Raw genomic sequence first — 22,427 nt, forward strand, 5'->3', positions numbered from 1 at the left:
TGCCTGCAGCATTTGGGAAAGAGAATTATGCAGAGCTGTACCTCAGAAGGTTGATGGAAACCATGTAGTCTGTATAAACAAATTTAGAGAGCGCACCACTATTCCTGACAGAAAGAATCCAGCAATTCCCTCTCAGAAACAACCGTTTTAGATAAAGGGGTGGTTTGCTTAACTAATCCTGCTTTTCCTAGTTTCCATTCCCCGTTGCAGACGCTACCCTTTGTGGTAGCTGCCCTCCTCCGTCCCTCCCACGGCTCTCTCAAACCCTGCTCCGTTTCCCGCCGGGGCGGCCCACCTACCCACCCACCGCTGCCAGCACCACCACCGCCTCCTCCACCTCTAGCACCGGGGCCGGCAGAGTGGTGGCCACGGCCACGGTGTGAAGGGGCGAGAGCAGAGGAAGAGCTACCGAGACCAAGCGAGGAGCACTTCTCCGCACGCCACCAGCCGGTCCCCCACAAACTCCTCCTCGCAGCACAGACCCCCCCTGTTCCACCCTCCTGTGGGCGGTGCCGGCGGAGGCCCCGCCCGCCGCCCCTCCCCGGCGCCCATTGGCGGCCGCCGCGTCCCGTTAGCACCCGGGGTGCGCTCTCGCGATGCTGCGCTGCCGCCGCCATATTGTGACACTATTTTGATTTGGAACTGTAGCGAGCGGAGGGGGAGGGAAGGGAAGGGGAGGGGGGGGGACGGGAGCGACGCGCAGCCGGAGCGGTTCCCGCTGAGGACGGGAGCGGCGCCGCAGGCACCCACCGACCCACCCAGTCCCGGCCTCCCCGCCTCTCACACCCGCGGCGGCAGCACGGACCCCCCCCTTCCCTTCATCCTCCTCCTCCCCCCCGGAGCGGAACGGCGGCGGCGGGAGGCTGCAGAGCGGGTCGGGTCGGCGGGGTCCCCCCTGCCGGGCGGAGGCGGCGGCGGCGCTGGTGGCGGCGGCGGTAGTGGCGGCGGCTGCTGCCGTGGTGGGGGAGGCGGCGGAGGAGGAGGCGGAGGAGGAGGAGGAGGAGAAGCAGCAGCAGCAGCAGCAGCAGCAGGGTAAGGCTGACCCCGCCGAGGCGGGCCTGGCGGCAGCTCCCTGAACTGGTTTCCTGCCGGAGCTGAGCCCATCCCTGGGGGCTGCAGAGAGAGGCGAGAGGGGCTGGCCCGGCCCAGCCCCCAGGCCTGAGAGGGGCCGAGGAGGTCCCGGTGCCTTTTTTGTCGCCCCGGGAGAGGGCAGGGGAGGCCTGTGCGCGGGGAGGGAGCAGCCCTCGGCACCCAGTTCATCCCGGCGTGGTGGGGCGGGGTGGGGGTCAGGCTCCCCGGCGTGGTGCGGAGGGGAGGGCAGGCTGGGCTTGGGGAGCCGCCGCTCAGCGGGGCGTCCAGCGAGAGATGGAAACTTCTTTTCCTTCGTGAGTCGCTGGAAATTCCCCCGCGCAGGGAGGGAGGGACTCGGTGGGGCGGGGGGCGCGGGGCAGCGTGCGTGGCGGCCCCGGCCCCGGCCTGGCCCAGCCCGGGGGGAGCGGAAGCGGCCTGCCAGCGGGCTCGCCTTGTTGGAGGAGGGACCGAGGGAGGGGGGCTGGCCTGGCGCCTAGCAGGTGACAGGTGTGGGTGCGCTGGGCGAGCCTCCGCCATTTGGGGATGAGTAACAGAGTGTCAGAGGTGCGATTCTTTGGTGCCTGGTGTCTTTGCGGGGGCTGGCTGGGCTCGATTCCATATATAGTATATTTGGGACGTTAGTTTCCACTATTCAAGTCAGTTTAATTGTTGAGTAGAAATTCTTGACGTGGTTCTGATAAGAGGGATTTTGAAGAGAGGAGGTGCATGTGGTTTGTTTTTTTTCTTCTTCTCATCCTTTTCTGTTGTGCCTCCGGGAGACCTGAAAATGCTATGTGGACCTGTATGGTACTTTGTGTCATTCATTGAAAGGCTTGTATTAAAAGTTCGAATGATCAGCCCTGTTACATGTTGCAAGGCCTTCAGGGCAGGACCTTGTGTTCTTTGTACTTCACCTCAGCAAAGCCTGGTTTGCATCCAAGACCTGTAGGTGTTTTTGTATTAATGATAGTAAGTACATACTTAAGAAAGGTGTTCTGAAGGATTACTTCTTAGCATGGAGTGGGTTTCAGGTGTGGTTTTCTGAACATCATAACTTTAGGGTATTTGACACTGACTGATTAGTTCTGTTCCTGAAGTTCAACTGTAGAACACTGAAAATGGTGTGGCATATTATTTTCAGTACTCTGATTATGTAAACGTGTAGAAGATGTACATTAAATACAATCATTCTCCTAGAAAGTTCAAATTGTTTTGTAACATAAGTTTAGCCACCAAAATGGTACTGCACATGCACTACTGTAAGGAGGGCCAGTGACATTGTAGCAGGAGCACTATATTCATGATTGGCCATGACTCGCTGAAATGTGGAATAACTAATCTACCAGATAACCATACATTTGCCTTTCATATACATATTTCAATTATTTATTCTTTATCTGTGAAACTGTAATTAGATTTTATAAAATCTCAGAATTCTGGTGTCTGCTTTTGGCAAGAGGGAAGTTCCAGTGACAAATTGGGTGACGCGTGTCATCAGCATCAGTAAGTTCTGCCCTTCAATTTAAATGAAAGTTTCTGTCACTTGTGGCTGTTATCCATATGTTAAACTTATGGATGCTCATCTGTAGGTAGTGCCTTGGCTTACGTTGCAGCAGAATGCACACTGAGCTGACTCTTGGTTTCTTTTAAAAACTGAGAAGACCTGGGTGTTTTTTTTCATGTTACTTCACAGGCAAGCCTGCAAAGGGAAAGAGGGGAGGAAGGCTGTTGGAAGGGAACTCAGTTTGGGTCATCCCGATTTTGTTTCTGAGAGATGTTTGATAAAGCATCATACCTGTCATTATATATGGGGGCAGTGCTATCTTCTTCCTGTGCTACACTGCCTTTGCTCACACCAGTGTTCAAAGACTTTGTGAAATGTAAATGTTTTTTCTTCTCAACATCAAGAGAAATCAAAGGGTTCTTCTCTCTTTCTTTAAACTTGCCGATACAGAAGTAGAATTCTTGAAAATGAGCACCCTTCCTATGACAGTGTCCTGGTAGAAACTTCTCTTTTCCAGCAGTGACAGAATGGAAGATGATAGTGGGGTTTTTCACCATGGTGTTGCTTTGAAGGCTGAGGTCCTGTGTCATTTTGTAACAGTCTTTGGCTTTATAGATAACTGGTATTCTTTTCAAGCCTTGTTGAATTATACCTGTCATCTGTTGAAGAGATTATTCTCAGAAAACTTTCTTATTTTTTCTTTTCCTTTTTTTGCTAGGGAGCTTGAAGAGCTTTTGGCAAACTATTTCTTTGTGAGAGTGTACTTTGAAACATAAAACTAGACTGCTTTTCATCCTATTGCAAGTGCTGCCTCCTTATCATGATCTCCATGGTTGGAAACACTGGAAGAAATAAGTTCATCAGATGTGACCTCAAGTTTATGAAATGACTGTAAATTTAGGACTGCGGGATCAGACTGATCTTTTCTGAACTGCTGCAAACGGAATGCTGAATGATGTTGCTGTTGGTGCTTTTACAGGAAATAAAACAAAAATTCCAGTGATTCAGAACTGGATTTTTTTAAAAGCTATACTCAAAACTCAAATATTTAAATGATTGAAATGAAAGTTAACTTTTTTCCCCACTAAAGTATGCAGTGATTCAAGTTGGGGTTTTCTTTTCTTTAGTTGCACAGTAGGTTATCTCAACTGGAAAAGTACACACTTAATATTTCAAACAGGAGAAATGCAGGTGGATGGTCTCAAACATCTTGAACCCTGCTTAGCAAACTGATCTGCATTGGATTCCACACATTTAAATGCAACTTTGAGGGCAAGAAAGCTGTCAGATTTACAGTTAGATAATATTTTTTATAAACTCTTAATTGTAGTCAGAGGTTTCAGTATAACAGTTGTTTTCATTTCAACCTCTCTTGAGAATGCTTACCCGAAAATCACTGGCATAATATTAATGCTTTCCCTGACAAAAGGTTTTGTAGACAAACTTTTTGTGTGGGCAAATGATAGTGACATTCAGGGCTTCTTTTTTATTAAACTGATCAGCAGGCTTAACTGCCATGCAAGAAGGTATTCCAGACAGTATACAGATGTTTAGTGAGTTCTTTCTAGCTGTGTGTTATGCTGCCTTTGGATTTTGGTGTTACTCAGTTTGTAGTAATTGGGTTCTGGTGAAACCAAGTGAAGTAGCTTGACATAATTGAAGTTGGAAAATCTTTGTTATTTGTGCATGGTATCCTGATATTCTTGGAACATGTCTGTTGTTGAATGAATGTCATCAGGATCTTCTTGTTGCTATAGGTGCAGTTAAGGTGTAGTTTAATGTTTTTAGAATGTGTTAGATTTTTTTTGTTTGGTGGTGAGAAGTTATGCTTAACTTGAGGTACTGCGCTAAATAAACTTTGTTCAAGCTAGTATCTAGCCACAGAATTTTACCAAAAAAATCCTTTTTTTAAAATGTGTGTTGTATTCTTAGAAAAATACTTTGTGTAATCCTTTTTTTTTTTTTTTTTTTTGTAGCAGTATGGAAAATGTATAGCTGTTTCCTATTCTGAGCACACATGAAGATCAAATTTCATTGTCTTTAATGAAGAGTGGTTTAAAACTCATTCAGATCCTGGTTGCACTATGAGCAGAGTTTAATTTTTCCATTATTTAAAAATCGATTTTCGGAATGGATATAAAACTTGTGTTCCCTTTAGTGTTGAGAAAAGTGTTAACTTAGAAACACACAGTGGTAGGAAAAAACATACATTTCTGTATGTTGAGTATACAAGGCTTTTTATTTAAAAAAACAGACCTCAAAAAAAAAAAAAAAAACACAACCAACAACAAAAAACAAAACCAAAAAAACCCCCAAACCTCTGCACCTATTTAGTCACGGTATTGCTAGGCTTGCTAGAATTCACCAAAACCAGGACAAAAGCCACTATATATTATCATTAATTTAATGATTTACGTTAGACAAGCACTCAAATACTAAGTATTTAACGCTTGTTCCAGAATTAATCAAATCTGGTGCTATGTGCGTGCTGGCTGTTTGGTCTGCTGGGGCTGCCAGTAGGGAAGGCAGAATTCCACCTGATTTTTCCCCTCATTGAAGGCATGAACTTGAGTTTCTTCCTTTCTACAAAACTGCCAGTTTTAAAAAAACCTTGTAGAAGCTTTTTTTTTTTTTTTCCTTTGAGACTTTTACACCTCCTTTAAAATACACTTGAAAGTAGTGGGAGGGTATAAATACTTATTAAAGGGACAAATGGAATGCATAAATGGAGTTTAAGAAACTAGTTAATTAGACATGCTGGAAAAGTTCAGAATCAACTGTTCTCACATGGAAAATGTGTGGAGATGCACCTATTTTCTTGGGGGGGTTTGTTTGCATTTGCTTTAAGAAAGAATTGCTCTTTCCTTTTTTTAAGAAAGAGTTGCTGTTTTTTATATTTGTGTAGTGTATTAAACCATCTTTAATTTGTCTTTCTAAAGACACAAATCTTGAGCAATTATGTTTTCTTTAGTGTTGCGTCTCAATACATTTTGAGCCCATCAGCTAATTTCAGTAAAGAAATTAGCCAAGGGGCAAAATCTCAAAGACTTATATTTTAGTAGTGTTTAACAGGCTATGTTAAACTTGATGGTTTAATTGAGTAAGATCATCTCTTTAGGGGAAAGTTTTGTGTTAATTTAGAAGTTACCTGTGTTTAGCCTTCCAGTTGGTAATCAAACCATTGTCTGTGGGGTAGGAACTAGATGTGAAATGTAGTACTCTCTTCAGTTAGTAGTTAAGAGGACATGAGAAATTAGGTATACTGTGGCTAGCTGTTGGAAGAGAGGGGTAAAATAATAGGCATCTGGGATAGAGGTGGAATGTGACTAATTGAAATGTGGGGGCATGGCTGAAGCAATGCAAATTATGGGAAATGGGGCTTTGTTCTGCTATTTATGGGATAGTGCTTTTAAGAGGAAGATTAGCAGCTGCCAGTTTTGGTTTACTAAATGAAAATCTTGATACAATAGGTTCTTAAGAAGATGAAAACTGAAAGAAAAAAAGGGGGGGGGAAGAAAAAGGTTGAGAGACAAAAGGTAGTTGAGCAGTCTTCTGAGACTGTGTTGTAAGCTTTTAATTACAGTGATAGAAACTCTTGGGGTGACTGGCAGGTGAGGTGAGGTTTAGTGATGCATATACAGAGCCTCTTCTGCTGTGCCTGCATTTGTGTTTGTATGGGTCTGATTCAACCTTAGGATTGCCCTGATGCCTAGACTGACAGAGTGCATATAGCAGCAGGGGGCAAGAATGCGTGCAGATAAGGAGGAGTTAGTTAAGCTGCGTAAGAAATACATGTTATCTTCAAAATGCGTTATAGAATCATCGAATGGTTTGGGTTGGAAGGGACCTCAAAGACCATCTAGTTCCAACACCTCTGCCATGGACAAGGATACCTTCCACTACACCAGGTTGCTTAAAGCCCCATCCAGCCTGACCTTGAACACTTCCAGGGTTAGGGAAGAAGCACTATTTTATTGGTATATCCTGTATAGTTTAGAGTTTCTTAAGGTAATGTGACTTAAATGTTTGCCTTATGTTAATAGTATAATTCAGTCATACTTCTGTGCGCTGTTGCATGCAATGGTGCATTTAATGTACTGAAGGTCTAATAGATTTACATGTGAAGGTGAGCCATAGTAGTATCATACTAATTTAATAAGCCTGAAGTTACGTGTTTCTTATTGCAGGATAAGATTTTATGGAGTTGATTGAATCTTGAAATTAGTATTTATCTGGTATACCTGTATTTTGTATGGGATGCTGGGTAGAAATGGCAGACGTGAAATATTCTTAACGTCAAACTTAATTTTATTTGCTGCAGCAAATCTTTATTATTCAAGAAGATGCTTTGCTATTATCAAGTATTTTCATAGGTGACTTGTAGAAAGATCAAGCATAAATATCCTTATGGAATATTCTTTGAGGAATTCTTAGGGGCTGTCAAAGCTAGAGCTTTAAAATGCATTAAGGAAATTGCATTGTATATGTGTGAAAACCTCATTTGGTGATCGGTGTTTATCAATATTTTCTCAAAATGTCTTTTCCAGCAGGGCAAACTAACTGAAAAAAATATACAGTAATTTTTAGAATCTAACCACTCCATGAGACATTAGTACTTGTTACTGATCCGATCCTCAGAAACTATGACTAATACATCTATCCAGATAAATCGTTTGTTTTCCTGAAGCTGTTGGGAGGGAATTGATTTCTACTTTATACTGGAAGTTAGAAATGCAGAAGTCTTTTCTCATGTTAAGTCCTAAGCATGATTTCCCATTGAGGAAAAAATTATAAACTGTTTCACCTACATGGGCTGGGCACAGGGCAGGGGAAGCAGGGCACACTTGAAAAGAAAGAAGTGAAGTTTTACAGTGTGGCATGTAATTGTATCACTTGTCAATTCATGTTATGTTTAAACCCTTGAGAAGAGCTTCCACCTCCTGTGTTGATGGTGTGCTACTTATCTCTTTTTACAATACTCTCCTGTCTTTTTATATCACTCATGTTTTTCTGTTTGTATTTTCTTGACTCTTTAAAAATTTGCCCCATGCAGAATTTATCTCCTTCAACCACCTCGTCACTGATATCGTATCATATTTATAGATGAGGTAGAAAAGAGATCTCTTCATTCATATCTTGTCTTTCCCTTGTCCTCTCCCTTTCCCTTGCAATATATGTTTTATACTTCACAATTGACACATTAGTGCCCTCTTGTTTATACTTCTTTGGCGTTCCTTTTTGTTCCAGTAATTATTTTTTTTTTTCTTGGAAAATTTTCTTCCCTCTTAAGAGTTGAGTTCAGCACTTCTCATTTCTTTCTCATGTTTCTTCTTCAGAATATCAGTTGCTAAGTTTGCCCTTGTTCCATTTAGGCTTTCCTGAAAGAATGGGAGAAAAAGGAAGTGTCATGAGTTCTGTACTTGGATTTCTTTCAGGTCATTCAGCTGGTTCAAACTGCTGCTTTCCATTTGTTGGAGAAATATTTATTGAAAGGGAATGAATAGTTGGTTACCTTTCTTACAGTGCCTTCTTTAACAGGTTGAAGTCTGGGTACAGGGTATCTGCAGGGCTCAGCAAAAGTATGCTTAAAGTGGTTTACATTGGTAAGGAAGCTCACTTCTGTTAAAAATTTTCTTGTCCTGTTCCCTTTTTTAAAGTACTGATCTTGTCTTTGGTAAATGGGGCTAAGACCTTTTTGTGTGTGTGTGTGTCAAACTGTATTTTAAACCGTCTTGCTGGAATAATTGCCAGTACCAGATTATTATATTTTATTTATGCTTTGGTATTGGCTAGAGAGCTTGGATTGGATTACGCCCTTTTGTGCAAGGCACTGTATAAATATTTATTTTAAAAGTCAGTCCCAGAAGAGTTTGCAGTGCCATGAATATTAAAGCTTGTTTACCAAGATGCATATATTGGATCAGGCAAAGACATTTAGCAAAGTATTTGTGTTATCTCTCATCTGTTACGCTTGTTAGTTCTTCAGACATTTTAAACTGTGCTAGTCTTTAAAAATTAACTAAAACTGTCTTTAATAGCTGTAATTCATTTAGCTGTTTTCATGTGTGACTTTTAAGATCTGTTTGAGTGATTCATACAAGAATTATGAAATTACTTGACTTAAACCCTCACTAGCTTGTATTCATCGGTAGCTGCTTAGGGTAGAGGTAGGTATATCAAAGCTTGGAATAGTGTTGGAGGAGGTTGTGTCAGTGGATCAGGTCTATGATGGTTACACCTGGTACTTCAGTCAGATTATTTTTTTGATTTTTTTTTAATGAGTTGAATGCAAGATGAAATTTGATCACTAGCAAATTTTTAAGCAATACAACTTACTTTGGTTTGCATCTGAGTTAGGACAGCATGAATGTATGTGTAATGGGGATTGCTAAAGAGTTAGTTTCTGCTCCTCTCCAAGAATGGCATTTTGGTCTTCCTTTCTCAGGCCTCAACTGCAACATATTTGAGTTCCTTTCCCACAGCATCTGGTAAAGGAAATAAAATAAATGGTAAGCAGTGGGAGAGTACTGTCATTCAGACTGGAAATTTCTTTTCTGTCCAGCCTCTTGTTTCTAGCAGGTGATGTGTTAGCAATAAGGTTCAGCGCAGATACCCATTTGTTTCGGGTTTTAGTTGCTTGGGGTTTGGTTTGGTTTTTGGTTTGTTTTTTTTTCCTCTGCATGGGGTTGAAAAACCCTGTGGTTTCCAAACTGGAAGGAAAATACCAGTTCTTCCAGTAGTGCCTTCATGCACATATTGTGGAGGAGAAAAAAAATCAGTATTATAATCTGTTATCTTTACTGTTCTGGTGATGTAGAGCTTTTCAAAGCTATGAGTGGTACCAACATGGCTACATTATTTTGAATACATGCAAGAGTGTCATCGTTCCATAGTGTAGTTCTGTGCATGCAGAGGTTGCTAGTGTAGCTGCAGTTACATGTGTAAAGTGGTGTTATTTTTCTGGAAGGGCTTCAACCTTGATTTGTTTGAATAGTTTTGCTTTATTGAAGCAAAATATGCCTTTGCTGCCATGAAAGGAATGCTTTAACTCTTTTGTTGGTATTTCTGTGTAAATACTCTTGTCGTAATATAACGAAATGGCTTTGAGATAGCAGGCTTAAAGCAAAAAATGGAGGGAAGAATGCATTTGTGAGCATCAGAGATCGATCTGGTTTGATAGTTTGCTGTGACTGAACAGGGACAATTTCTTCCACTGACATAAGCAGCTGGTTTCTGGTACTCGTTTCATCTGTCTGTAAGCCGGGTCAGCATGTGCTAAGGGTTAGAAAACTGCCAGTTTGCTGTTTAACTGTCTTGGGTGATCTTACGGAGTGAGATCTAACCCCTTGATGCTGAGGAGCTGTTAAATGAGTTCAGGAGTTTCTCTCAGCTTCACACTGAGAGGGATACTTTTGCACTATAGCAGTGAGAGTGTATGGATTTGCCATCCTCTCCCATTAGTTCACTGATGTGTTTTATAGTATATTCCTAGAGATAGCCTTAGTTTCTGCAAAGCTGAAGTATGGTGAAGAAAAACTAGAATTAAGAGTTTAATATGTTGGTATTGTTGGTGAAGAAAGCCTCTCATGAAACTGTAGACCTAAGAGCAGTGCTACAGTAGACAAGCAGGAAGACTAGTTCAAGAATTCATCTCTGCCCACTGTGGCACTGCAGCTGTTTACAGGGTCATCAACTGAATCCCCAAGATGGTGCAAATTTAAAAGCTAGCCCTTCAAAAAGTAGGACAGGAACTAAATGGACCGACTTCACCGCAGAACCCACATATGTGGATTATGCCACTGTGTGAAATCTTCACCAGTGGCCTACCTGGGTGAAAGTCGGTGACAGTATTCTTTCTCCTGTTACCTGGAAATAATCAAGGAGGCTTAAATGCATATTTTAATTAGTGAGCTTTAAGTGATGGTGCCTATTAAAATCCTAATACTCTTGTCTTAGTCAATAGAAATGCCCAGGTTTTTCTAAGGTGCTCAGTCTTTAAATGTTGTAGCCCAGTTTTGCAATGGAGTAGAAAATTCAGGTCCTATTGAAACTGGTGAAAGTGTGGCTAGTAGATGAGCGTAATTGCAGTGAGGTATGTATGGAAAAAGAAAGATGGAGAGAATCACTCAGAAAAAAGGTACAGCATTTGCTGATGCTTGAGGAAAGATGCGGTTAAAGTGAGATAGAAAAACAGACGTTTTGTGAAGATATGCCCATTTCACCTGTATACTGCAAGGGAGAACTATTTGAGCTGGTCTAAAGTTAGAGCCTTTTGTAACCTTTACTGGTTATGAGAGAAAACTGGTGAATTAAATTATAATCTGTTATTCAGCCATATTAGTGAATATAAAGCTTCATTTAAGGATGGGTAAATGAGTATTGATGTGTAAATATTCTTTGTATTTAAATTGCAGATATTGGATGGACTTTGGAACCTAACAGTAGTTGCCAGTGTGGCCTGCATGTTCAGATTCTAGGCTGGCAGATACCGCTTTTTCAAGCTAAAGCTTAATATAGATATCCATCTGTTTATATAACACAAGTGTTTAAGCCTTATCTAGGTGTTGAAGTTTGACATTATTTCTTTCTTGGTTGAGTTTATTTTATTGGTTTTGCCTTATTTTTAGTTGCCCGTAAATGAATAGTTTTGAGTACATTCCCTGTGACAGAGAGTATCTCAAAGTCAAAGTACCACCTAATGGTGTTAGCAGAGTGGATGGAGCTACAGGCTTCCTTCCTGTTAAAACTGGCCAAAAGAACAGGCCAAACTATAGCTTGGGTTTCTTCAGAGTAGAGCCAATGGCAACTCTCCGGAATGTTTTTTCCACTCCCCATCAAAGAGTGGGGAAATTCATGCCAATGTAAATGAGGTCTTTAGACCTGCAGCTTGACTCAACATAATACAGTTCATATTACAAAAAAAAAAAAAAAACCCAACCAAAAAAAAAACCAAAACCACAAACAAAAACTTTAGCTAGAAAAATATCCAGAGTTGTACTGCATGGGATTTTGTTAATTAAAAACCAGTTGTCTTCTGGTTTGAAGTTTTTAGCAGTCTTGGAATGAACTAGTATTTCAGCTTTATCTGTGTGACTTTAGGCTGTTGCCTGTTTGTGATAAGGGCAAATCATCACCTTACACTGTCATGTCAATGAATGTTGCAGAATGTCTTACAGTGACTGCTCAGACTGGCAAAATTCACTGATTTCAAAAGCACTTCTTCATTTCAGATTTTACTATTGCAGTACAACTTCTCTGGCTCTTGTAGCTTTTCCTGGTGTACACATATTGACTAGGATTTTTAAATTGATTTAGGAGAAACCTAGCAGTGCAGCTTTTTTTGCCTTCTGAACTTAAGTATTTATTGTCACTGCTTTGTCATCCTTCCTGAACCTCTTGTGACAATGAAACTGTATGTAATTGGGAGGAATAATACTTTGCTATTCATTTGGGGGGGGGGGGGATTTTGTGATTTTTATCACAAAATTAAAACAGATTTTTTTCATACCTTTGTTCTTGCCAGCTCCTGTGAAAAGTCTGCATCTGCATTTTTAAATTATGCCTGTTTGTAACCTATGGCTTAGTATTTTTGCAGGACAAGCTTTAAAAAATTGGGATTGCTGAAAAATAGAATCCTTCTGAAATATGAAGCAAAGTATAATAGTTACTAATACTTTGCACTTCATTTGCATGACACTTAATTTTTTCTTTCAGAAGTCAGTCTACGTCTATTAACAGGCCTCTTATCTTTGTTTCAAATGCAAGAAATGTGTTCGTATGTCTAAGTTGTGAAGAGCTATCCAGACTAGCAAAGTAACTTCCTCCATGGAGTAGTTTTATGTTTAACTAAGTAAAATGGTATCTTGGTGCTCTCTTTAGTTCCCCGAAAATACCTGACACCTAGCTATATCTGTGGTCAGAAGATAAACACTGGGGCTTAAAGGTGGTTCTTACTTTTATGTGGTAGTTAGATTTTCTGTGTTTAACTCCAGTTTTAAACAGAAAGGGGAAACACAACTAATTTCTTAGTTAAAGGCTATAAGGTGATACTGTATTCAGAAAACACAGGGGAAGGTCAAAACCTGAGTGGGAAGATTGTATTTAATGAAGGGAATGGAAAATTATCCAATTATTAGAATTATTGGCAAGTTAATAACAATTTATCATTTTAGTAATTAAAGATAACCTTTTTTTTACTTTTGGCATGTGTTAATACATCAAAATTGGAGGGTTTATAATTAAAAAGGTTTATTACATTTCATAGTTTAATAATGCATGTATGTCAGTTTCAGAAAGAACTCTTTCCTATTTTAGCTGCTAGATGATAGTGTAATCTTGATTTCTAGCTTTTTAAACAGTAGTTTATTCTGCCCTTTTCCTCTGCCTTCCCAATGCCCCCGTAGTTTGCAAGGAAGGGCCTTGGAATAGGGATGATACAGGGACAGAATCTTAGTTGCAAATGTTCTGGGTCTTTTTAACATGGGTTTTAGTCTTCTGTAAATCTTGCTGCTGTTGTGAGAGTCTTTTCCCAACCAGTGTGACAAAGTGGAGGACCTTACAAGGTTAAAAGCTTTTATTTGCCTTGTGCTGTGAGGCATCTTTTCTATTTTTCAACTTCCCCCTATTACTTTCCTCATCTGCCTTTTTATTTTTAGCTTTTCGAGTATCTAGTTGTCTTGTTAGTCTGTGTCTTATGTCAGGATCTTTGTAAGGAGATGTTTAAAGTAGAAAAGGTAGAAGATAGGTTAATTTGTAAAAGGATTAGTGGACATCTTTTAAAGGTTATAATATCAGGAAACAATATGTAATGAGAAGCCTTGAACTACGGAGGCATTTCAGCTTTTCCCAGCTTCCCTCTCCCTTTTCATTAATCTCCTCTCACTGAATCCTGTGTGGTGTAAAGTGCAGAAAAAAGTATTGGTAGTGTTAGTCTATTACATAGCAGGAAGTGCAGAGGTTGCATCTATCTTTTCTTTACAGAAGGCTGGAGAACAAGTAGCATTATTCCTTCCTTGAAGAAAGTTCATAGACAAATATGGGAAACCTAAAGAGGAAATAGCAAATTTTAAAATTATATATTATCAGTTCCTAGGTAGCAAAACCATATTTTATTCTAGAAAAGTGTGGAAAAATAATTGGGAGGTAAAGGAACAGCCGTTTAGACATCTGTCTGTTACTTTTCTCACTCTGTGTATGAAATATGCTCCTTGAAGAAAAGCAATACAAAACAGATTAGATTATGATACCACCATGAGTATTTCTGTTTTGCTCTTGCCTGTCAGTGTCTGTTACCTCATCTTGGTGTAGGATTTTTGCAGATTAATGGATTTTTGTTTATTTTTCCCAACTACTATGAAGTAGGCAGAAAATAAATGGAAACTAGAGTCTTGCTCCCAAGTGTTGCAACAGTGGTCTTGATTTTTGTCTGTACATATGTTAGTTTGGAACTAACAGAGAAGAGAAAACAGCTCCTAGTTTCCGTGACCATGCTTATCCCTTCCTTTCCCCTTTTCCCTGCAGCACTTTTTTTTTTTTCCCCTATTCTTTCAAAGAAGTTCTTAGCCTAGCACCTTCTGTTAGTGTAACTTCACAGGTGAAGATAACGGCTTAGATATAAAGTTAAGCTCCATTAGCCTAAAACTATGGCAGCCCAGCTGTAGGCTTCTTCCTGTATGGGTACCCTTCAAATGCTAGAGCCTCAGTTGCCCTTCCCAGACAAGAGGATAGGCAGGAAAGAAGACTTCCATGACTATTCTTCATGGTACTGTGCTGAATAGCTGAAGGTCTTTCTTTCCTACCTATTGGTGGTAGCTTCCCTCTTGATGGTGTCCTACCAATCATTCTGAAACTTTTCCACCTGCTCTCACTTCAGGTTCTTTCTTGCATGAGGAAAATAATCTTGAGGCTCAGCCTAAAATTAAGAAAAAGGGACTGTGGTCTAACAGGGAGGATACTCTGTGCTCAGTTTGATGATGCTGTGCTCTGCTTGACAGGGCTGTACCAGTGAGTCTTCTCCTTATCACAGAATCATAGGATCAATTAAGTTGGAAAGTACCTTTAAGGTCATCAAGTCCAACCATTACCCCAGGACTGCCAAGACCACCACTAAAGTGTATCACTGAGGGCCTCATCTACACAGTTTTTGAACACTTCCAGAGAGTGTGATTCCACCACTGCCCTGGGCAGCCTGTTACAATGCCTGATTACCCTCTCTTTGAAGAATTTTTTCCTAATATCCAGCCTAAGCTTCCCCTGGCACAACTTGAGGCTGTTGCCTCTTTTCTCCCAAGGGACAAGCAATAGGATGAGACCAACACCCACCTCAGTACAACCTCCTTTCAGGCAGCTGTAGAGAGTGATAAGGTCCCCCCTGAGCCTTCTGTTCTCCAGACTAAACAACCCCAGTTCCCTCAGCCCTTCCTCATCAGACTTGTTCTCCAAACCCTTCACCAGCTGTGTTGCCCTTATCTGGACCTGTTTCAGCACTTCAATGTCTGTCTTGTAGTGGGGGCCCAGAACTGAACGCAGTACTCAAGGTGCAGCCTCACCAGTCCTGAGTACAGGGGAATGATCACTGCCCTGGGCCTGCTGGGCACACTATTTCTGTTACAGGCCAGGATGCTCTTGCCCTTTTTGGCACAAACTGGCTCATGTTCAGCAGCTGTCAGTCAGCAGCCCAGGTCCTTTTCCACCAAGCAGCTTTCCAGCCACTCTTCCCCAGGCCTGTAGCATTGCTTGGGGTTGTTGCGGCCCTAATGCAGGACCTGGCACTTTACCTTGTTGAACCTCATACCATTGGTCACAGCCCATCCATCCAGCCTGTCCAGATCCCCCTGCAGAGCCTTCCTATCCTTCAGGAGATCAATACTCCCAGCCAGCTTGGTGTCATCTGCAAATTTACTGAGAGTACACCCAATCCCCTCATCCAGATCACCCATGGAGGAGTTAAGCAATACTGGCCCTAACAGAAGGCCCTGAGAGACACCACTAGTGAGAAGTCACCAGTGAGAGGTGATACCATTTACCCACTACTCTTTAGGTTTGGCCATCCAGCCAGGTTCCAGCCCAGTGAAGAATCCACTGATTGAGGCAGTGAGCAGCCAATTTGTCCAGGAGAGTGCTGTGTCAAATGCTTTACTTAAGTCCAAATAGACAATGTTCACAGCCTCGTCAAGCGGGTGGGTCACCTTATCATAGAAGGGGATCAGGTTGGTCAAGCAGGACCTGCTCTTCATGAACTCATGCTGACCAGGCCTGATCCCTCCATGTTCCCGCATGCTTTTTTGTGATCTCATTTAGGATCATCTGCTCCATGACCTTCCCTGGCACTTGAGGCAAAGGCAACATTAAGTACCTCAGCCTTTTCTTCATCCTCAGTCACTGGATACTACCGTTTCCCCTGGTATCCACTAGAGGATGGCGGTTCTCTTTGGCTCTCCTTTTATTACTAATATATTTGTGAAAGTACGTTTTATTGTCTTTTATGGCAGTGGCCAGATTTAGTTCCATCTGTGCCTTCACCTTTCTAACTTTCTCTCTACATAACCTAACAGTATCCTTGTACTTTTCATGGAGTAACAGTCCCTTCTTCCACAGGTGATAAATTCCCTTTTTTTTTTCCTGAGTTCAAGCAATATCTCCCTGCTCAGTCTTAACACAGTTGTTTCCAATTAGCTGCTAACTTGAGAAAGCAGTTTGCTGTTATTAACCCTTTTTGTGTTGGTTCTTTGGAACTTGTATGTCTGTTCCTTCTTCTGACCCTGCCAGGCCCACATTGTTTGATTGTAACGGCTGCCAGAGACAGTTTTTTGTGGTTGGGCTACATGTTTAATTTCCTAAATGTTTATTCCAGTGCTAAGGTAATGTAAAATCAGAAGTCTTTTAGTGTTGAGTGCAGCCTTGTTTTCCTCCCCTCCAAGATCGCCCTCAGGAAAAATTAAGGGTGTGATTTATAGATACGTGTAAGTTGGCTCTGCTCCTTCACACTGGCATTCATCTGTTTCAAAACTAAACTAGCAGAAAATTAACACTGCTTTCCTCCTCCCTCTGTTTCTTGCTCCATGAACTGACTTGCTGCAGGATCAAATGAGTGCCAGCTTTGGCAGCAGGTCACAGCAGGGAGAGGGGGAATGCATGCCTGGGAGCAGGAGGAATGACAGTGGCAGTATTGAATTGTTTTGGAACTGCTTTTTAAGGAGTGGCTGAAATGTCCAGCCTTAGTGTCATTGAAACATTGAGTAAATGATATGTTAGTAAACAAGTCAAGTCCCTGACTAAGATGAAAGGAATTCATTTTTTGCCAGAGTCTGGCTCTCAGTAGGTATTTATCCAAATGTTGGATTTAACAGTGACACCTCTCATATCAATTAAAGAAATAGTTGTGAATTTTATAAAGGGGAGAAAAATGCAAAACAAAATATTCAGCCAGCCCAGAAGTAAGTGTGTGTGAGACAATCATTTTGTGCTCCTTGACCAGGAGAGAATAGCATGAGGCTGCAGGGCAAGGTATCACTGGTCATGCCTGAGGAGAGCAGAGAGTTGGGTTTGATACTGCCTTGAGGCTTGTCCTGCTATGCTAAGTCCAAGTGTAACTGGAAAAAATCTAAAGTGTGGCAAAATGAAAAAAAGAAGAGTTTAATTTTGATTCTAAGCATAGCATGGAAAGTTCAAGCATTTTTCTTTAATAACTGAAGTAGTTTTCTCAGGAAAGTATGGGTAAATAAAGTATAGCAATGCACAAAACTGAAGATGTGTTCTATTTAATCTTCAGATGTATCTTTTAATCATATGTTTTATTGTTACACTGTATTTTTAAGCCTGCAGTTCTCAAAAGATGACCTCTTTGAACAGACTGTTGCATGGAAATTTTCCTCAAGTCCCTAACCAAATACGTTTGCCCTGCTTTTACTTTATTGAAGTAACTGGTGAGTGATTGCTTTAGCCAGTCAGTTTCTACCCCAAAACTACCTTTCTATTTCAAAAGTAAGTTTTCTGACTTCCCTGTTCAGTTTGATGAAGGTTTAGACTGTGACGCGTGGCAATTTTACATGGTGTGCTTTAATTCATATGTGAAACGTTTTCATATACTTTTAGTGTTTATTTTCTGACTTGAAATGATCTGAGCATTTTTAAGTGGTATTGTCTGTAATTAAACATTTTAATTGAAGCTCTTGAGTAGAAAAAAGTACCCTGTATGTGAAAGGTGTAAAGAGGAAAATGGACACTACTTTCTTTGAAAAGCTGGAGAATCTGATTTTGTGACCAGATATTCTGAACAAACTAGTTTTTGATTAGTAAATTTGTTTAATCTCTTTTGTGCTTAGGTTTGGATCTCATGACAGTTCTGATTTAAAGTTGGCTCGTTATTTTTTAAATGAGGGAAAGGAATTGGTAGGTTCTGTCACCAGTGTATTTTCACTGTTGTTGTTTAAAGAAGCAGCAGACTGGTGATTGCAGATATTTGTAAGGGTGAGGTTTTTTAATTTCTTCCCCTTTTCTTCAGCAGTTAGGGATAGTGATGTTCCAAGTACCTTTGCTCTGTTAAAGGACTGTGATTATATTATTCAGGTGTTTGCAATATAGTTACTTAAGTGTCTTGGTAATATAATTAAATTATTCAGTTATTCCATATGTATTTATTTTTACTTTTAACATCACACGTGGAGAGCAGACATTTGCTTTTATCGGTATTTGAGCAAACAGCATGTCCGGGACATCAAACTGTACAACTCTGTGTGTGCGCGAAGGTCTTCTGTGATAATGTATTAGGAAACTTTTACTCCTTTTCTCAGTTCTGATTATGTCTACTTTTTTTTTGTTGCCTTGACAAAAGATGCTGAGGCAATTTTCTTTGTGCAGAAGGAAATGTAGTATGTTAAACACTGCTTGAATTAGAGGGAGAGGCTAAACTTTGAGGCTTAAAATCATGCAGAGGAGCCAGCAGAATTACCTTTCAGGAGCAGATGGTGATCCAGTTCATGGGAACTTCAAGTTCTAGTAAGCACATGGATTTCTGTATTATGGACTGTCTTGGTTTTGGGATTGAGGGAGTGGTTGTGACAGATAGTTGCCAACTGGTTAAACCATGACAGGGACCTTGTAGTAGGAAACAGTACTGGGTAGGGTTTATATCAATAACACAAGGTAAAGGAATACTATAGAGGGCAAAGACTGGTTTTAGTAGGTGTTACTAATTCACTATCCCCCTCCAAAAGTCTGCAGTTTAAACTGTCTGCTTTGTGAGGTTTTATAGAATCATAGACTAGGTAGGGTTGGAAAGGACATTAAGATCATCTAGTTCCAACCCCCCTGCCATGGGCAGGGACACCTCACACTAAACCATCTCACCCAAGGCTTTGTCCAACCTGGCCTTGAACACTGCCAGGGATGGAGCATTCACAACTTCCCTGGGCAACCCATTCCAGTGCCTCACCACCCTTACAGTAAAGAACTTCCTTCTCATATCCAATCTAAACTTCCCCTGTTTAAGTTTTAACCCATTACCCCTTGTCTTATCACTACAGTCCCTAATGAGGAGTCCCTCCCTAGCATCCTTATAAGCCCTCTTCAGATACTGGAAGGCTGCTATTAGGTACCCACGCAGCCTTCTCTTCTCCAGGCTGAACAGCCCCAACTTCCTCAGCCTGTCTTCATATGGGAGGTGCTCCAGTCCCCTGATCATCCTCGTGGCCCTCCTCTGGACTTGTTCCAACAGTTCCATGTCCTTTTATGTTGAGGACACCAGAACTGCACACAATACTCCAGGTGAGGTCTCACGAGAGCAGAGTAGAGGGGCAGGATCACCTCCTTCGACCTGCTGGTCACGCTCCTTTTGATGCAGCCCAGAATACGGTTGGCTTCCTGGGCTGTGAGTGCACACTGAAGCTGGCTCATGTTCATTTTCTCATTGACCAACACCCCCAAGTCCTTCTCCACAGGGCTGCTCTGAATCTCTTCTCTGCCCAGCCTGTAGCTGTGCCTGGGATTGCTCTGACGCAGGTGTAGGACCTTGTACTTGGCATGGTTAAACTTCATGAGGCTGGCATCAGCCCACCTTACAAGCATGTCAAGGTCCCTCTGGATGGCATCCCTTCCCTCCAGCATATCAGCTAAACCACACAGCTTGATGTCATTGGCAGAGTTGCTGAAGGCGCACTCAGTACCGCTGTCCATGTCACCTACAAAGATGTAGCTGGTTTTGTCTTGCTGATTGTAGCAAGTGGAATTTCTTTTATGATTGTAAAGGGAAATTTCTTGTTGTGATTGCTCTTTAACAAATGAGAAAGTGGAGAAAAAGGGATGTAGTGTAACTGAAGTATTGATTTCTGAATATATTGTGTGATTTCTGGAGATATATATTGTTTATTGGTAGGATGGGCATGAAGAGATGACAGGAACAAGTAGCAAAAGAAATACTGTGTTAACTTTAGTAGTTTTATAATGATCTGCATGATACTTGGTGTTCTTTGAATGTCTTTAAAGCATAAGCTTGTCTTTCAAGGCTGCAGAATGGACCCTGCACATGTATAAATTTAATGTTAAAAATCGGGGGGGGTGGGGGGGAGAATATTTAAAAAAAAAACCAAAACAACTCCACAAAAACCCACCAAAATCAAACCAACCCAAACCCACAAGAACACAGGTTTTCTAGGCTTATTTTGAATGCTTCTATTTTTTTTTATTTTTCAAAAAACTTTGGAGTGGATGGACTCTGGATGATGTAGAAATGAATGGGAAAAACAGGAGAGGAATGAGGAGAGGACTGTGAGAGCAAGGAAACTTCCTTCCCTTCCAAGTCTTTTAGTTGGATAAAATTGTCAGAATGTGTAGAGAGGCATTACTGCCAAATGTGAAACTGAAAGTCTGTGCTGAGTTTGCAACTGCGCAAAGTACTGGCCTGCTAGGCTGGTTCTACCCTCTGTTCTTCCATGCTGTCAGGTAGAGACTCTGTGAAGCCTAGTGTTTTCCCAGATATATTAGTATTCTCTAAAATTTAGCCTCTGGCGCCTAATCTGCTCCATTAAAGGGTGTAACTCCTGCTTGTTTTGAATGGAACAAAGTGAAAGAGAGAAAAAAGAAATCATACTGATATGGATTCTTTTCTTTTTTCTTTCCTGCCAGAAGTCTTTCAGAAAACAATATCTTATTTTATATGGTCATAGCAATATCTTTTTTGATGTCTGTTTCTTATTTTTAAAACTGCAATGCAGACACTTCTAGTCAGTTTCATGCTGATGACTAGTTGATGTTAAGTTACAGTTGTAAAACTATCCAATTGAAAATTTGGTATTCTGAAGGGTTTTCATAACTGAGTGGTAAAATAGAAATCTGAGCAAAAGTGTCACCATTCCACGTCTGGTGCAGAGCTTTGAAACTGCTGGGTTTGTTGGTAGGGGTGTTTTTGTAGGTTTTTGGTTGGTTGGGTTGGGTTTGTTGTTTAGTGGATACCTGTACAGCTCAGATACTTGGTACACTTTGTTCTTGCTTCATGATGTGGACAACAGACTCCCGCCGTCCTCCCCCCCCCCCCCCCCTTTTTCCTTTTCCTCTCTATGTTGGCGTAGAACTGTCCTGTGGATGTGTTCATGGGCTATCTAACACTTGGGCTGACTTGATTTAGTTTCTTTCACTTAGTTCACTTGCAACTTCAGGAGACTTAATTAAAATTTTAAGGAAAGTGTAAAGATTAATCGGTGTTCAGAGATGACCTGTTCTCTTAACCAATCTGATCGGTAACAGCCCAATTGCTAAAAAAGAAGTAGTTTGTCTTCAGGTTTTATAGATTCATTGAAAGCTTGGAATCAAACTTGTATGATCTTTACATCATATTAATTCAGTACTTGAGACTATATTTTAGTCACAAAATTATGTGAGACCAAGAATTACAGAAGGCACCTAAGCATTTATTTTTAAAGGCTCAAGTGTCCTTAAATGTGTATATGAAAGTGGTATGCTTGAGAAACCAACCTTTTATGGTTTCTGTAAGCAAGATTGGTATGGTTAGATATTTGTTGATGATAGCAGTAGCAGTGGTTACTTTGTTTATAACTAGCAATGCACTATTTGGCTGTTAGCTCTGGAGTTCAGCAGTCATTCTGCTTGTTCCTGTAATTGGAAATAATAATAGTGTGCCAATCAAACAATCCCCTTGTGTTAACATGGGAAATGTATCCCCAGTCTGTACTCTTCCTCTACATGTGGCCTTGTATTGACACTTCTTAGGTTCCTCTTCTGGCCAGCTCAGCTTGCTAAAGACTAATTCAGGCTCCTTCTCGTCCACCAAAACGTAACTTTCTGTTGTACTAGCAAATGGAATTGCCTCTTTGAAGTGTCGAGGGACCAGAAAAGACAAGTTTCTATGGGGTAGAAAGGTGAGTCAGACCTATTCCAGTAGGTGGCAGCAGAAACCTCTTGAACTGGGTTGAATGGGAGATGTGAGGGGACAGAAAAATGAGGATAGGTATATATGATAAGCAGATGAAGAAAGCTCACTGAAGATAATTTGCCAGCTTTTAATAAATGATGTCCTGTTAAAGCCTTTATCTTGTAACTCTGAAAGTTGTTGTGGTGCAGAACACTTGAGTATTTTTATCTGAATGGATTTGAAATTGCATGACCTTAACTCCTGGGAGGATAAGCATCTCTGGTGGGATTAAGTTGTGTTCAGGATAGAGTGTAACTCTGTCTTAACCTGAATTAAGCCTGTGTCAGTGTTTCAAACTAAATTCATTCCTGCTTGAAGTTAAAAAAAAAAGCCTCAAGTCAGCACTTTCATGGATTATTTTTACAGATTAGTTATATTGTAATATCTGTTGGAAGTTTAATATAGGATCAAAATACTAAACAAGTTCTG

The 22,427-nt window shown here is 41.1% G+C and overlaps 1 protein-coding gene across 1 annotated transcript in view; it reads left to right on the forward strand.

Annotated features, from left to right (window-relative positions):
• The first annotated feature begins 605 nt into the window (after nucleotides 1-605).
• The window catches only part of TAB2 (TGF-beta activated kinase 1 (MAP3K7) binding protein 2), a 66,084-nt gene continuing 44,262 nt past the window's right edge, over nucleotides 606-22,427 (forward strand). Inside the window, exon 1 of the mRNA XM_065680537.1 lies at nucleotides 606-1,032. The gene's annotated coding sequence lies outside the window, so the exon portion shown is untranslated. The remainder of the gene's footprint in view (nucleotides 1,033-22,427) is intronic.

The sequence above is a fragment of the Lathamus discolor genome, chromosome 5, assembly GCF_037157495.1.
Source record: "Lathamus discolor isolate bLatDis1 chromosome 5, bLatDis1.hap1, whole genome shotgun sequence".
NCBI lineage: Eukaryota > Metazoa > Chordata > Aves > Psittaciformes > Psittacidae > Lathamus > Lathamus discolor.